This window comes from Pteropus medius, unplaced genomic scaffold (genome assembly GCF_902729225.1).
Source record: "Pteropus medius unplaced genomic scaffold, Ma_sr-lr_union100, whole genome shotgun sequence".
Taxonomy (NCBI): Eukaryota; Metazoa; Chordata; class Mammalia; order Chiroptera; family Pteropodidae; genus Pteropus; species Pteropus medius.
The window spans coordinates 43,932-58,089 of record NW_024340697.1 but is presented as its reverse complement, the minus strand read 5'-3'; the positions used below and the strand labels follow the sequence as shown (position 1 = coordinate 58,089).

Genomic DNA, 14,158 nt, shown 5'->3' with positions numbered 1-14,158 from the left:
TACCATATGAACCAGCAGTTTCACTCCTAAGTATCTACCCAGGAGAAATGAAAACATAAGTCCACACGAAAATTTGTGTGGCTGTTCAATGCTCTATATTTATGAAGATTTCACCCCACATTGCCATCATCAGCATAAGTTATCAATTCGTAGATCTCATCAATCTTTGTTTCCCTTATTAACTCCCATTCTTCTTATTTGGTGTTATCTCTATTAACATAACTAATAAGTAGGAAGAAAGGACCAGTTAAAGGCATACAATATGGGATACAATATGTAATTTTTATATCACATACTATGAGCTTATAATTTATCATTTGCTCTGTATTGTGAATTTGCTGTTATAATAAGCTCATTTATCTTATTAAAATGGCTAATGAAAAAGTAGACTAATCCTATGATCCTTATTTCTAATTAAATCTCAATTAACATTGTTATTACCATAACTGATTAATTTTACCCTCCCTCATCTACTTTATCTGACCTGCCTAACCAAAATTTCATTTTATTTTTCTGTTTAAGGCTTGAAGAAAAGATCTTGCTTCAATTTTTAATATAAAATTTGTACTCAGATTTTATCCCCTTTACATATCCCCTCCTTGAGTAAACATTTACCTGGTAGTATAAAGTAACAAGATTGAAAATTCTTCACAAGACCACATGTTTGCACCACCTTCCTCTTGGAACCAGTGGGTTGGTTCCCACAAATTCTGTTGGGGAGGAAGCCGCTTCTCCCCTCCTCGTGTTCCCCACTGGGGCCCTGCAGGCCCTCACTTTCTACAACATCCTCCAGTTTATTACTTTGGGGCTGTTTGAAAACTTCTGTAACTAAAATGCATGTACACTTCCAGTATCACTGTGCATTCCGTGCACCATCTTACACTAGTACTTGATGCTTGGTCCTTGCACTTGATAAGTACTCAAAGGTTGCTTTTAATAGTAATGTTAAATTACAGATTTTTGATAGACAATTGGAGTTTCGTATAGCTTTGGATGTATCGCATGGTTCCAAAAGATCTAGCTGGAAAATACGAATAATTGATTATCAGATTTTAAAAAATTCTTAATAAGAGTTGCATTTCTTATGGTCCATGAATATTGGGTTGTTGAATATAACTGAATTGACTAATTCTAATCATAAACTGGATTTCTAAGAAGCCTAAAATTATTGCGTTGAGATTGAAGTGTGTTGAGGTACATTACATTTTTTTCTCATCCCTAAACAGAAAGAAACAACGCTTTCAGGATCTATCATAAACAAGGCTTTGGGATATTTTCGTCTTCATCCAGATATTATATGCTCTATTTTAAGAAGAGAAGAATCTTATGAAACTAGGATAGTCACAAGGCTCATTAAATTTTGTAGGTTAATTAACAGCCATAACCATTATGAACTGTGACTTATTTTTTACAGGCTAGCACTTTTTTACTTCAGTGAAAATTAATCACTACTGCTTGGAAACAAAAATTAGACAAACTGAGTGAGTGTAATTTTGCCTACATTATAGTCCTAAAGTTAGAATTTAAAGACCAGTTACTTAAATGGGAGGCATCTGGGCCTGGCTGTGTGCCTCATCCTGTGAATGAAGACCAATAAATGAGTTTCATGTAGTAAAAGCAAGACTCTGCTGAGTCTTCTGATATTTCCTCGTAGATGCTTAATTATTTACATTGCTTCTAGGATGTTATATTGAAAGTTTTTCATGGTCTTGGCACATAATGCTTGTTTTTCTAGGCGGAAGTTCTTGCAGCCATGCATGGAGTAGGATTTTCAGTCTTTAATCACCTATTAGGCTGCCTGTTGGAGTTTACCCAGAAGAGTTTAGCCCTGCCCATACCGACTTCCTCTGCCAGCCTTTATAAAGAGGCGGGGGTGGCGGGGAATCTGGCCGCTTCGGTTAGATGCTCTCGTTTTCATTAACAGAACATTAAACTACTCTTCTCCTGGTTGGTATGCAAAGATATGAATTCATACCTCAAAGTTTCTGCCCTGAAGTTTGGGCCAGCGACAGTGACATTGTATTCTATACTACATATCGTAATTCTCAACAGCCCAATAATTAGAAACGTCACTTTCGGAGGACCGTAAAAGACCTGCATGCAAGACCTGTATTCTTACAAATCAGAGATGCCAGATAGATTGTCGCTCGCAGCCACTCTCCCATCCTGCAGTGTTAATCAGTCACAACACTTTAACCTTCTGAGTGTGGACTCAGCCACAAAACTTCCCAGCACAGTTATTCAGGCAGCTTCTATGAATGAATTAGAGTTGAAATATAATTTGAAACCTACTTGCTGTCCTGGGTAACAACAATCTAAATGCTACCCTGGATTAGGCCAGACCAGGGTTTGTGTGCTCTACTCAGTTGAACAGGAGAGTTTGGATAGTTCATAGCATCAATTTAATGTGCCGTGCTTTGCGATCATAGCAATGGTTTCCACTGAGGGGAGCTGTGTAAATCCTTGTGACACTTATATCCCACTTAGCTCACATCATCTTTATAAGGACTTGGGATTTCTCTTGGTACTGAAAATCAGAAAAAACTGTACTCAAAATCAACCAAACAAAAATCCTAACTTTTATATGTCATGAACACTGGAACACCTTAAAATGACTGTCGTTCTCTCTTTCGATGGGCGTTCAAAGCTTACAGTCAAATCTCTGGCTTCCTTTAACAAGGACATTTTCCTTTGTGCTCACAAGGAAAAAGTTTAGGACCCAGTGCCTTACCTACTTGTCTTTCCTTTCAGTTCCCTTTTCCTTGATTCCTTCAGTCATGTCTTTTTATCCAGTATTGTCTATATTTTCATAAGTTGCATCAAATCATCTGTGCAAGAAAGGAGCTATTGTTCATTATGTAAAAATTAACACAGTAACTTACACACTCTGTATTTGGTCTCATTTCCTGTTATTTTTTTAAGGCAAGAAATGAATGACATGTAAAACATTTTGCATAAATGAAGCAGAGTTCTCAGGGTCAGAGTGAGCCTAATGAAAGCGTTCTGTTGAAAAGTTATTTTCTCCGTGTTCCTTCAAGCACGGTATTTCTGGATGTTCTCACTGTCTTTGAGACAGAAATGGAATGGAGGGTGGGAAGGGAAGAGAAGGAAACTAATATGAGATCCTAAAGTCTTTATTGCTGGCATACGAAGAATTATACGTTGTCATTCTTGCTATTGTGGAGCAGAAAAAAAATGTAGCTTTTCTCACTAGTTAAAAGCGGCAGACATTCAGTGAAGATTTATTGAGAACTTATAGTGCTTTAGTAAGTATAAAAGTGGTTTCCTATGTTTTCTGTCCAAAAATATTTCAACTGATCAGACCAAGAAGACCTATGGTTACTGTCAAATGACAGTAACTACAAACTCTTTAGTAATGAGCTCTATGTCCTTTATTCAAGGGAAAATGATCCATGGATTGGGTGGACTGGGAGAGTACAGTGTCTCACAAGTAAAGGAACGCTCTTCCCAAGGGATTTTGGGCAAGAGCGAGTTTTATAGAATATTAGAAGAGGCAACAAGGAAATGGGGCGGGATGGGCTAGGAGGTTGGGGGTTGTCTTATGAGGCCAGCAAGGTGAGGTGAGCGAGCTAAAGCAAGTGGGATGATCGTGATTGGAGTGCATTAGGTTTCCTTGGCAGATGTGTCCCTTAAGTGCGGCTGACTCAGGTTTAAATTTGTGACATGAGCCGGGCTACTGGGGTGGCTCCTATTTTGTGGGTCCTGATACACAAATAACTTTATCATTAGCAAGCCTTTTTCCATCTATCAACTCCCTTAACACTCCTTCCTTTCTAGTCATTTCTTGTATCAAAACCCAAGTTGGGGCAACTTCAGGCTGTAAGCTCCTTGAGGCTGGTCTTATTTGTAACTGAAATATACTACTTGAAATGTGATTTGAATGAATGAGTGACTGAATGGCTAATGGAGCGAACCCTTCCCTCGGAGGTGCCTATTCAGAAATTTCTAGACAAGATAATAGCTGGTTATAACTGCTTCGATTTTTTTCCTTCTGGACCCAGAGTTGTAAATAGAGAGAGCAAGGATAGCATGGGTACTAGACTTATGTGGGTGATCCTTTCATAAGTTATATAATTTTCTAATCACTATGTTGTACACCCTAAACTAATATAATATTGTATGTCAGCTGTAATTGAAAAATTAAAAAGTTATTAAAAAAAAAATCTGTGGCCCACCTTAAACAACTGTTTTGGGTCCGATGGCCTGCATACTGAAATGCTAATCTTATCATCATCTGCATTATTCTCCTTCCATTAAGTCCCCCTTTCCCTGGCTCCTTCAACTATTTATTTTATCTGGTAATGTCTATTTTTCTAAGCTGTCTCAAATCATTTGTGAAAGAATATGAAGTTGAACTAACTATAAAAATCAACTCAGTAATTTATATAGACTGTATTTGGATCAATTTCTGTGAGTTAATTTTTCAGGCAAAAATGACTGACAATTGAAACATTTTGAGGTTCTCAGGGTCAGGGTGTTCTATTGAAACTTGTTCTTTTCTCTGCGTTCCTTCTAGCACAGCCTTTTGATAGTTCCCACTATCTTAGCCAGAAATGGAATGGAGGGTGGGAAGAAAAGAAAAAATAACTATGCTGTCATAAAAATATTATTGTTGGGATATAAAGATATAAAAGTAGCAAATCTCACTACTAGGAAGGGGGAAATGGTATCTTTCTACGCATATGAAAAGGATAAATTTTCAATGAAGATATACTGGGAATTTACTGTGTATATAAGTGGTTTCCTATGTTTGCTACCCAAAAATATTCCTACTAATCAAATCAAGAAGACCTGTGATTACCAAATCGTTTTCCATTTAACCACTTGCCACATCTTCTCTAATGTTCTTGTCATTTCTTGCCACATGTAAACCTAGGTTGGGACAATTTCAGACTGTAAGCTTCTTGAGGCTCGTCTTGTCAGGGGAGCATGTAGTCAATAAATATGATTTGAAAGGATGAGTCATAGATTTCTGTACAGGAGTAGAAAAGCTGTTTATTACCTCTTCCTATTTTTCCTGTGGACCTAGAGTCATAAATGGAGAGAGTAAGGCTAGCAGAGTAATCTCTAAGTGCACGCGGGGCTGCCACCAGTGTTTCAATCTTAAGTGTGTTGTCTCGACAGGCCCTAGACAGCAAGCGCTCACTGGAGAAGGCCTGGGAAAGTTCATCTGAAGAAGTCAGGAAATACAGTTGTTTACTCCACTCATCCGCCTAAGCTTTGAGATTGGCTAAGGGACTAGAAGGAACACCGGTCCACAATTCTAGTTCAGAGAACGTGAAGATCGGCTTGAAGAAACTTGAGTAAAGTGGACATAAACACTAATGGAAGGGAACACGGTTGCATGACCCCGTGCAGTGTCTGCGTTTCTCTACTGAGCCACCGGCTCTCAATATATCGTCTTGATGTTTGGAAATGGGAAAAAAAAACGAGGAAAGTCATTTTGTAGCTGGCGGTCGGATTTCACCAGACAAAATGACGCCAGCGTTCAGTTCCCGGGCCCTGGAGGATTTCTCTAGAGACAAGTTGAGGAGGTTGCCCAAGAGACATCAAATTCCTGCGACCCAGTCCCGCCCCGGACGCGGGAGGGTAATGGGTTCTGCGAGGCAGGAGGGACGGAGCAGGAGGGGAGCACAGGGGCGTGACCAAGGAGCGGGCGAGGAGGAGCTGGTGGGCGTGGCCCAATGAGAAGGGCGTGGCCTTCGCGGGATGGGGCAGACAGCCCGAAAGGCAGAGAAGACCACGGTCTGCAGTGGCCTGGCCTGGGCAGTAAGAACGTGGAGGGGGCGTGACCATGCTTATGAGGCGTGGCCTGGAGGGGAGGGGCGTAGCCCGAGCGATGGGACATGACGAGGGGGCGTGGCAATGATGGTCCAGCTTACAAGCCCCGATCCCGGCACTGGAGCCAGCCGCAAGGCTCGTGCTCTTGGGAAAGCGCTCAGGTAAGAGCTGGGGTCTACAGCGGGGGGCTGGCCGCCTCGGAAAGTCTGGGACCCTCCTCACACACCGCTGCCCGCCGGGTCTCGGAGCTCGGACAGCTGTTTGCAAATATTGCCGGGGTCCCCGCGGGACGCCCGGAGGGACTGAGGAGGCTGGTAGGGCATCGACGTCCCACCCCTGCCTCCCGCAGCCTTCTTCTATGGGAGTCACCAATCGTATGGCTGCACTTCCTTTAGGGTTATTTGCACTTGACGTGAAAACAGCTGCCTCAGGGAATGGGGGGGTGAGGGGCCGTGAGGGCGTTTCCTTAGGAGCGAATGTTGCTAGGGCTGGTGGATATGAATAACTCAAGAAAAGTCCAACCTGGCGTGAAATAGCTGGAGACAGTAATAAGGGCTACAAATCTGAGATTGCAGTTTCACAAGCCGAGGTGCGGCAAGTTGGGACTGGCTAGGGTCCATATTGCATTTCTTCCCTCCCCTGACTATGCCCAGGGTCTGTGCACGGGTCGCAGCCATCCTGAAAGCAAGGGATCAGCGTCAGCTGTGTCGCCGGGACAAATCTCAGCCTTCTCTATTCAGAAATTCCTCCTAGCCTTTTTGTTTTGTGTCCAGCTCCATCATTGGAGGAGAACCTCTGAAGTACAAAAGTGAGTCTTTGTGGCATTCAGTGTTAATTGCTACTGCCTTGAGGCTGGTGGCAACTCGTTACTATTCAGATAAGTGCCCTCCCCTCCCATGTATTTTAACTGGGAAGCTCTGAGAGGTACCAGAAGTTAATATATACACCTTAATTTGGATAGAACTTGTTCTCTCCCAGCCACTGCAAACCACATTGTTTTCTGCTTCCCCTACTGCCTTTACTGATAATCTAGCCATCTTCACTCTGCCATCAAAAACTTGGCTGGAATATGGAAAGGGGTAGCCAGACTTCTCTGGTGAAGGATGCTGCCCCCGACCCTACCCCTGATCTGCCCCTGCACATCTGTCAGAATGCTCGCTGTTCTGGGATATGTTGGAAATGGAAAACCTTTCCGCTATCTAGGGCCTTCCTCCTTTACTCAGGTAATCTTTACTTTAGTACCAGACCTGAAATTGACTGGAAGGCCGAGAGCAGCAAGGGCACCATTCTCTGTGCCTATACACACCTCCCTGGAGCCTGGTAAAAGGCTGTGCAGGCTCACAGTTGGAACGCAGTAAAGACTGGGTGAGTTGTGAGTGATTGAATAAACATGAACATTTTGGAAATCTGATGGAAGGGAATATAATGCATTTCATCTCATGGGCTGCTGTTAGTTGCAGCACATGAAGCAGTTACTAGAAATGTATTTTGAAACCTTTGGCAACTCCAGATTAGGAACATACTCTCAGAAGTAGGTGACAGGAGGAAGCTATTTTCTCAGTCAAGACATGGAAAAACCTTAAATTCAGAGAATTGTAAGAGGCTGAAAAAATGAAGAGTCAATCTGATAAGAATCAAGGAATATTTTTCAATGTAATCGTAACCTTTAGTAGGTCTTTTTTTTTTTTTTGCTATCTCTTGCACATGTATAAATGTCTCTTTTGCTTAATCAGGCAGTGTTCAAACTTTGTCATTTAATAAATATATGATTTATGAATGATTCTTCAAGGCTTTCAGAATCTTTTTCACACATTTCTAAGTCTGCAAATCAGCAGATGAGGGATGTGTTAGTAAAATCCAAGGACGTACATAAATAGTGATAGCAAAGGCATATAGTACAGAAGGCTTAGCCCTCTGGGCCACAGCCAGCCCATGGTTTTGTAAAAATTAACTAAATGGAACCGCTTTAAAATGGAGTCAGAGCTGTCATCCCAAAGGAACTGTCTTGCAACTCTTACTCTTTTGGAATGTTAAAATTGGGCAGATGACCTTTGGACTGGGCCTTAAGTCGGTTGTATCCCAAACAACTGTTTGCAAAGCTCATAGGAAAGTAGACATGACTACCTGACTGAAAATGAAAGATGTTCTTTAGAATTAGCATCACTTTGTTAGCTTATCTGCATCTGTAGAAATTCATTCTTTACCTTATTAACACCCATATAAATTTTTTTCTATTCATATAATTATTCCCCTTCCCTTTCTCATAAAAATCTCTCATCTTCGCCTCCTAATCAGACCACTATTTTGGTTTCTGCCTGATTTAGTGCTTCCTGAATCTCAAACACTTGTTGCCTCTCGCTTTGACCTTTTATTTTTAGCTTAACTGTCCCTATCTTTAAGGACAAACTTAAGTAAGGACAGATTTTCTGTGAAATCTGGTAATGTATGGTAGTAGTTCATCTTTATGTATTATATTTGATAATTAAACATTATTTGTGGTTTCCCAAGCTTGGGTTTTATGAGATCCTGGGTAAGTTTAAATAGCCATCTCTTAGTAAAACTTGTAACATAACAGAGGGGCTTTAGGCTTGAGTATAAATAACCTGATGTATCGTTATAGGTATTGTAGCCTAGTATTAGCTAAATAGAGTTTCTGTTATTTGGATTGTCCTGGGAACCTCCTTGCCCCTGACCTTCCATGCTCCATTCCTTCCTTGATTGCCTTTGGCTGTTCCTCCTCCATCTCTTGGCCTCCACTCCAGTTTGTCAGTCTCCCCCTATACACCTGTTACTCTTGGGGGGAGGGGTTTTCCTTCTCTCTCTAGCCTCAGGACCTTTCCTGAGCACCAGCTGAGCTGTATCACCACCTCTCTCCAGACCTTTCCTCTCAGCTGTCCCTTGGACCTCAGATCCAGTATATTAGATGAACAGTGCCTTCTTTCCCTTCCCACCTTCTCCTCATGCTGGTCGTATTTCTCTGTTCAGGGGGTCCATCCTCATTCCACCAGCAGCAGCATCCAGCCGTAGCATCCAGCCGTAAAATCACGAGGCCTTCTATTTGGCTTCTCCACCTTTTCTCTTTGACAGTTGAGTGCAAATTCTATGTCCCCTATACCACCACCACCAATGGCGATGTCTTAAATACAAAGTTCCTTGTCCGTCTTTACTGCCACTGTCCGGTTCAGTGCTTTATATTCTCCACTTGGATTATTGGAATTTCATTTCAAACATCACATGCCCAAATCTGAGCTACCGATTTCCCACCCCAAACCTGTTCCACACACTTGTTGTCCTCATCTCAGTTCATGGCAACTCCGTCCTGCCAGTCGCTCAGGCCAAGAACCTTCCAGTCATCCTTGGCTCCTTTCTTGCACATCTTACGGGCTATATTTCCAAGACAGAGCCAACACCCAACCATTTCTCACCACCACCCCTGCTACATGCTTGGATCCAGCTCTCAGATCGTCCCGAAGTGTCTCCCTGCTTCTTTCCTGCCTCCCATCCCAGTTGATTTCCAAAAGGTCACCCTGAATGACCTTTTAAAAATATAAATCAGATTATGTCCCTCCTCTGCTCCCAAAACTCCATTGTGTCCCCATTTTGCTTAGAGCAGTGGGTCCCAATCAGAGGCGATCTCCCTTCTCCAAGGGACATCTGTAATGTTTGGAGATGGTTTTGATCGTCACAGTTGGAGGGAGAGTGCCACTGGCATCTAGTGGGTAGAGACCAGGGATGCTGCTAAACATCCTACAAGGCACAGGACAGCCCCTAAACCAAATTGTTATCTGGTCCAAAATGTCAGCACTGCTGAGGTTGAGAAACCTGAGTTAGAGAAAGAATCTTGACCATTGCCTAGACATCTGCTTGCTCTGGCATCCATTACCTCCCAACCTCATCTCTTACTCTATTCCCGGTTCCCTCCACTCCTGCCATATTGGCCTCCTTACTATCCCTCGAATGTGGCAGACACACTGCCACCTCAGGGTCTTTGCACAAGGAATTCCCTCCGCATGGAGTACCCTTCCTCCTGATAGCCATGGAACAAATTCCTTTACCTCCCTCAATTCTTTGCTCAGATTTCACCTTCTCAATAAGTCCTCCCCCGAACAATTTATTTAAAAATTCAACACCCCATTCCCAGGGGCACTTCAAATTCATCTTATCCTGCTCTACTTTTCACTGAACATATTTTAAGTTAATTGTCTCTTATGACTGACTTATGTATTAAATTGTTGTTTATTGTCTGTCTCCCCCTACCAGGACACAAGTTCCACAAGGGTAGAGACTTTGTTTTGTTCCCCCAAAGAACCTAGAACAGTGTCTGGCATTTAATAGATGTCTAATTGATGTCTCGGTGAATGAAAAAATAAGAGCGATGGATTGACCGTAGAACAGTTGAAGGAATCACCTTGTCACTAACCGCCCCAGCTCCACCCTTTGCCCATGCTCATCCATCCTGTGCTGTGCTGATGGAGTCATCAGAAACCATCAGTGCTTCCTCTTATACACATCAGTAATATCCGAAAGCCTTCCAGCCTCTTGGAAATTAGTATTCTCTGAATTAATCTTAAATCCCCGTCCAGCCTCGCCTTCCACTGCATCCCCTGGGCATCTGCTTGGCCAACACCTTAACAGTTATTCATAGCAGACTTGGGATTATGAGAAGTTCGAATGTACTTGGCTCCATTACAAAAAACAGGATTTTTTTTTTTTTTGGTCTAAAAACACAAGGTGATCTTCAGAGTCAGTGTCCCCTGCGGTGAGATCAGCAGCATTCCTGGGAGACAAATAGAGAGGTTCAGACTTCCAGACCACTACTGGGTGGGCTTTGCGGAGGAGGATGACCCAGAGTTGACGTTAGGCCGTCTGGAGCTCTTGTGTCCCCCTGGCCCTAGAGAGCCAGTCTAGAAGTGGGAAAGAGGCAGTTCTTCTGGGTCAGGTGTCATCAGCCTCCAGCCTTGGTGTTGTGCAGATAGCATGACTATCAGAGCACAGAGCAGTCCCCGGGGCATGGCTGTGGCCCAGAAGTCAGTCCCAGCCAGCCAGCTCCAGCTCAGCCTTGCCTCAGGGCTCTGGAACTAGGTGCTTTCAGGCTTCACATGGCGCCTTTTGCAGGGCCACGGGCATGCCCACTTGTCTACAACTCCCTCGGCGGTCAGGCATATTAGCCTTGTCTTATCACAACCTTCTCTTTGGAGGACAAACCAGCAAGTCCCTTCTGTCGAGTATACGGTGCACTTGGCATTGTGTTCCCAGAAATGACTGAGTCTTCTTTTTAAATCTAGATCGTAAGCAAGAAAGGAGTCCTTTTCCACATGTTTGTCCACCTCCCCTGAAACTGGGTCTGATTACCAAATTAACCCAAAGTTCTGCCTATTTCAATCTCAATTGTCCTTTCTGGCCTTAGCTCCTAAGCACTCCTGTCCCCCTAAATGTCCTCATCATTGCTGACATTATCCCTGTCCATCTCTCAGCCTTTGCCCCTCTTGTTGAAATTGTCTGTCTCCTGTGACACATGATTCAGATGTCACATCCTCCTGCAATTTAGAGCCTCTGTCCTACGTTTTCATTGAATTAAGTCTGGGCTGTCTTTACATCTGGCTTTGATTAAGAAGTATTTGTTTAATTATGCTAAGTGAAATAAACCAGACTCAGAGGGAAAATATTAATGTGATTCCATTTACACGAAGTATGTAGAATAAGCAAATGCATAGAGACAGAAAGTAGAATAGAAGGCGCTGGGGTTTGGGGGGTCAGGAGGGGTGGGGAGTTATTTAATGGGTGGAATTTATGTAGGGGATGATGAAAAGGCTTGGGGTATAGATTCTGGTGATGGGTACACAGCATTATGAATGTACTGAATGCCACTGAATTATACACTTCAAAAAGGTAAAAATGATAAATATTTGTATGTTTTACCACAACATAGAAAGATAATTAAAAAAACAGAAGTTCTTTGTTTAAATAATTTTTCCTTGTAGATTGCAAGCTTCTGGAAATGGAAGGGAAAATATGACTTTTTCATCTTTACCCAGGACAGTGCTTTGCATGAAATAGTAGCTCATTATTGTTTAATTCAGGAATAGAAGTCAACAGAAAGAAGAACAGAATTGAGGAACATTTTGACATACCTGCTCCCTGCAGAAATGTATATATACAAACACACATAAAACTACGATGAACAAAAGTGATTTTAACTTGGTTTGAGAATTTTCGACCCTTTTGGCAGTGAAGACATACTTGAGGTGTCAGTAGCCTAAAGACCCCAGGTGGGGAGTTAGGCTCGCAGGCGAGGAGCCTCCATGGGGTTCACAGGCTTCCTACCAGTCCCTTTTCACGTGGTGACAAGCATCTCCACTCCCTGAGGTCAGTGAGTCCATTGGCAAAGTGATGTGGACAACAGAGCACATGGCAGCAGGCTGAAAGGTTGGCTCCTTGTCACACCCCATTTTGCAATATTTGTCTGGGCACATGGCTTGTTAATAGCTAATTGTAAAGAGTTCTGCCTGGAGCCCTCAGTTGTTCCTTTTAGGGTAGTAAGAGGAAGTAGCTCTGCTTCCTGCTTTCACTGGACACACCTCAGGTGTGATTTCTCTCTCCTTTTCCTGGGATCTAGGCTTCCGTCCAGCTCGTCTGGCAGAGTCAAGGGCAGCAGTACAGGAAAGAAGAGCTAGTTCACAGCCAGTTAATAGCAGTGAAGTAGAAGAGAGGGGCGGGGGAAATCAGAATGTGGGTCCTCTTTCTCTGCATCACTGGGGATCCTAGTGCGCTTTCTTTGTATGTTATACTCTTCCTGGAAAGATGGTATGAATGATAAAGTTCAAGTCTGTAAGCGACATGTGTCTTTAGCACCCTCTCAGTTTCTCTTTTTGCGTCTATTTGCACCTGCCCGCCCCCCGCATTGTCAAACTGTGGCCTCCGATAGGCAGGAGGTGGTATCTGAGGAGGCACTAACACCTGCCGAGAACTGGAGAACTGGATTGATGTGTCGTTTCCTTTCCCATATGATGCATATTTTACTATTCAGATAACATAAAATCAACCATTTTAAAGTGTATAATTCAGGAACATTCATTACATTCACAACGTTGTTCAACCACTACCTCTATCTAGTTCCAAAACAATTACATCACCCCAAAAGAAAACCCATTAATCAATTGTACCCATTAATCAATTACTCTTCATCCCCCTCCAACCCCTGGCAACCACCAAACTGCTTGCTATCTCTAGATTTCCCATTTCTAAGTATTTCCTTATGAATGGAATCATACCATATATGACCTTGTACATCTGGCTTCTTTTACTCAGCATCACGTTTTCTAGGTTCATCCACATTGCAGCATGGATCAGGGCTTCCTTTTTGTGACCTTGTTCATCTTTGCATCCAGCACCCAACACAGGGCCTGGAGCAAGGGAAACGATAATAAATATTGAAATGAAAATTGATTCCTGGCAGATTTTTCAGGAATATGACCCGGTGAGGTTCATATTTCGGTATGTGCCTCTTTCAGATCAGGCAGAACTTTGCGGGTCTTTCAGATCTTATAGGTGGGGATATGAGAGCTTCCTGTTAGAATACAAGGATTTAAAATTGTAAATAATTTAAAAGGATAAATAATCCTCCAAATGGGCGATGGTGGCATGTGGATGAAGGAAAAACCCTTAATGATGTCCAAGAACATACTAGCAATCACTTGACAGTTCTCAGCTTTGAAATTAGGATCAAGGTCTTTTCCATCATCAAGGAACCCTACTCAGATCATCAAGCAGCCATCATGTGCCAGGTACTGTGCCCCTAAAAGATATAGCCGTGACCGAGACAGACATGGTCCCTACCACCATGGGGCTTTGAAGCTGGGAAGATGGAGTCACAATTTACCTTCCTGATGAGCTAATTAATTTGTGACGAGCACCGTGATCAGGAAGGAAAGGGCACTGAGCTCACAAGAGAGGGCATGGTCAACGGAGGCTTTTAGGAATTGACGTTTCGTGTGATTGTCATACGATGGATAGAATTAACCAGGCACTGAGGGAGGGAGGGTGGTCCAGGGAAGGCATGAACCCTGAGGACTAAGGCACTCAGCCATGCAGCTAAACCATACTTATGGCTGCTTACATGGTGTCCTGAATGGCTGTCCAAATGTGGTCACTCTAAACACCTTGAAATCTATCGTGGAGTGAATAAAATCAAGAAAAAAAGGTGTTTTTTTTGTTTTTGTTTTTTTTTCATTTAACCTTGTATGCTTGCTTGGTATGGGGAAAGAAGTTTTCAGGAAAAGCGGATGAAGCCGTATTGGGGGGTAGGGGTGGGGAAGAAGCATTCAGAGTTAGTATCGTTATGATTTCAGAACACTGT

At 42.8% G+C, this 14,158-nt stretch overlaps 1 protein-coding gene across 7 annotated transcripts in view; it reads left to right on the top strand.

Moving 5' to 3' along the window:
* CA5B (carbonic anhydrase 5B) overlaps positions 1–14,158 on the top strand; it is a 56,841-nt gene that overhangs the window by 22,027 nt on the left and 20,656 nt on the right. Inside the window, exons 1-3 of one of the 7 annotated variants that reach the window (XM_039873323.1) lie at positions 5,769–5,963; positions 6,456–6,610; positions 7,026–7,167. The exons of 2 other annotated variants lie outside the window; for them this stretch is intronic. The gene's annotated coding sequence lies outside the window, so the exon portion shown is untranslated. Of the gene's footprint in view, positions 1–5,768; positions 5,964–6,455; positions 6,611–7,005; positions 7,168–14,158 lie in introns of those variants that run through there. 4 more of the 7 variants (XM_039873332.1, XM_039873344.1, XM_039873340.1 and 1 more) reach the window with 4 other exon arrangements.